The sequence below is a fragment of the Propithecus coquereli genome, unplaced genomic scaffold (genome assembly GCF_000956105.1).
Source record: "Propithecus coquereli isolate 6110/MARCELLA unplaced genomic scaffold, Pcoq_1.0 Scaffold335, whole genome shotgun sequence".
Taxonomy (NCBI): domain Eukaryota; kingdom Metazoa; phylum Chordata; class Mammalia; order Primates; family Indriidae; genus Propithecus; species Propithecus coquereli.
This window is the reverse complement of record NW_012149008.1, coordinates 956950-960428: the sequence shown is the minus strand read 5'-3', so window position 1 is coordinate 960428 and position 3479 is coordinate 956950. Positions and strand designations below refer to the sequence as shown.

The 3479-nt window shown below is 36.4% G+C and overlaps 1 protein-coding gene across 1 annotated transcript in view; it reads right to left on the bottom strand.

Moving 5' to 3' along the window:
• Positions 1–3479, bottom strand: part of EXOC4 (exocyst complex component 4) — a 1030122-nt gene that overhangs the window by 658419 nt on the left and 368224 nt on the right. The gene's annotated exons all lie outside the window — the stretch shown is intronic.

Here is a 3479-nt window from a genome sequence, read left to right as displayed (position 1 = left end):
CAACCGTGATCCTTTCTTCAAATTAAATACATATATTGTATATCCCTAAAGATATTTTAAGTTCCTTGAGAGCATGGACACAACTTTTTAAAAATACTATAAATTCAATCATAGAAGAAAAGGAAAAAAGTCTAAGGGTGAAAGATTTTAAGAACAAGAAAGATGTTTGTTAAGAGATGGATGGGGAGAAAACTGTTTAAGAGCAAATAAAGGGAAACAGCTCTACATTAGTTGAGCAACATGTTAGAACTGGGGGTCTCCCATGAAGAATGGTCCAGCCATTCTGAAAAAGCAGCAACAAGGAATTTCAAGAAATCAGTCTATTGCACGTAAAAGATGCTCTTATTTTCTAGCTCTTGTACCATAGTGGAAAAGGAAGTGAGTTTGATTTCAAAAGACCTGGGTTTGATTCTTGGATCTGCTGCTGCTTACTAATTACATGGCTTCAGACAAGTTACCCAACCTCTGAACCCAGCTGCCCAGTTAAAATGAAAATACTCGCACATATCTGTCAATTGCAATAAAGTATTAAATATATGAAAAAAGCAGGGAAAGTTCTTTTACCCATTGCTAATAAAGAAAGGAAACATTTATTTACCAAAAAAAAAAATGAACCAAAAGTATGGGCTATTGTGATCAACACATAAAACTTTTTACAACCACATCTTCAATACAGTTTTGTTAGATATTCTTTTATGATTATACTTGAGCACTGATATATTAGAAATATAGACTTTTCACAAATGCTTTGATAAAAATAAATTGAAGAGTGCTATCCCACCATTATCCTGGTTAAAAACAATATTAAAATCCACATGTTGGCCTCCTTTCAGAGGAACGTGGAGAAAAAAATCCAACACGGCATTCTCTAGAATTGCCTGCGAAGCCCACAGCCACTGACCAAGGTGGCTGATTCATGAAGAAACAAAGAATCTACTAGAAGAAATACTTTCCTGTTGGCAAGAAAATGAAAAAATTAGAACACAAGGGATATTCTCTTTATTTCCATAGAGAGAGTAGACTTTAAAAGATAAAGCACAGGACAAAAAGTAAATAGGTAGCTACATAAATAATACGAAAGAAGAGGACTTGATTTCCTGAAATGTTAACTAGGAATACAGCACATCTCACATAAACCAATAAGTTGTCTTCAAATATCCATTCTCTCCTTCTTCCAAGCATGTGAATGATTGAAACAGACTATATTTCTGAGTCTTCCTTATATCTATATATGGTCATCTTACAGACCAGACGGGTCCTGGGCCGTGGCCCGGGGTTTGGGGACCGCAGATATAAAGGACATTGGAAACTAAGAACGGGGAAGGCTAGGAGGGGAGTGAGGGAGAGGGTTAGACTTATACTATTCTGGTGATGGGCACACTTAAAGCCCTGATTTCAGCATTATATTTATACAATTCATCCATGTAAGAAGAACACTTGTATCACCTAATGTCTTGAAATAAAGATCGTTTTAAAAATTACGCATTACATTAGTTACCATAAAACAGTACCAGAGTCCTGATTGCCCAGGCTGCCCTTGGTCTGAATGCAAACCCTATAATCCTCTCAGAGAAGACTGGTATAAACTGTGGTGCCACCCTTGCTTTCTACAATGTTTCCAGTATTAGCGCTTCTCTTGAGTGAAGTTAGAATTCACATGGCTACGGTCATTCAGATAGAATTGTAAACATCCAGGTACGAGGAATATTTTAAAAAATGAATTTTTCTGGTATTTATCTAGCATCATGTTAGCCACATAAAGAAGGAAGCTGCTATATGGCTGAATGACAAAATTATCGTACCTACAGTCAGAAAGACTTACATTCAAGGTCCAGCTTTTATTTACAGGCAGCGTAACTTTGGACAAGTCACTTATCTGCTCGGAACGTCATCAGTAAAACTAGGATAATGACACCTCTTACAGTGGCTACTATCAAAACACCATGTCAAAAGTCAAGTATCCCAAAGACATTAGGTTTTACAGTGTAATCTCAATATACCGTATTTGAGATCGACACACAAAAAGATTGTTCTCAAAAAATAAAACATAGTTGTTTCCTGTGCTCAAGCAGGTATATGCATAATGTGTAGGACCATCCCATCTCCAAATAATGACTCTTATGCCCTTTTTGCATTTTGCCTCATAAGCACAAAAATTCAAATCTGTCGACACATCTACACAAGTACCACTGAGAACTAAGCAACTAAGTATCCCACTTGGGATAATATCAGCTCTAAACACACAATCTGCCCCTTTTACCCCATATTTTTCAGCCCATGTCCCCAAAGATAATACATTATTAATCAAGCAGTTCTTCAGCTGGATATAAGTGATTCAATGAGAGCAAAAGAAAATATGCTGCTTCCGTTTGCTGACTTAAAATCACAAGAAAAGCCATCTTCAAAATCTATTTATTTTCTTCTTTTGTTTGATTCAGCCTGATTGACTTCGAACATTGATGTAACACTACTTCTGTGTGTGTCTGTGTATTCGAGTGTATGTACATGTTAATGTAATTCAATACTACCAGGTTTAACTGCAGAGAAAACATTTCTCAGCCCTTGATTAAGGCCTGCATTAAGCCATCAGGCCCCATCACAAGCTTTGCTGATGAGTGCCTATTTGGACACACACAGAGCTGTGATTTCCATCCACTTTACTAATCAACAAGTTCAGATTTGCTGCTAATGTGACATTGATGAACAGGAATGATGCTAATGTGACAGTGATGAACAGGAATGACAGTTGTGGGCTGATTAAAATTAGCGGGGCTTCTTCAACCTAGGACAAAATGGAGGGGCTCTAAAAACTACTGCAGCCAAACATGCATCTCTGAAAAAGAAAGGAAACACTAAAAACACATGTTTACTGATTATACATAAATTTGAGCAAATATACATTTCAATGTGACATCGTTTACAATCTATGCAGTCATTTATCAAATCCTACACTAAATCAAAAATGGCAATAAAAACATGAACACACAAAACCAAAGTGCTGAGCAAAACAAAATGTCAAAAGGTAGAGGTTCTGGTTTCATTATGAAAATAGAGGCTGCACGAGAAACAAATGAAGTACTTGGCAGAGCTGAAATAAAATGTTCTGACCTGAGCTGAGTAAATTAGAAAAGGTATTCTCAAATGCCACCTGGACTTCTCCAATTTTGTCATTTACAAAAACTTGGAGTTAGATATTTTATCCATATCCTTTAGAAAAATGACCTCACCTTCCTTACCTTTCATTTTCTCACCACCTACTCCCACGCCATTGATGCCATACCAGTAGATTAACATATGGAGAAAACAGAAGAATCACTGAACATTTCTTACAGAAGAGTCAAAATATACTCCTGTGAAGTTGGGAACATATTTCTATTTTCCAACATAGTTTACTTATCCACCAATGTTTCTGGCAGCATAGGATAATTTCCCTAAAACAAAAGCAACCAAAGCAAACAAACAGAAAATCTACACAGAGA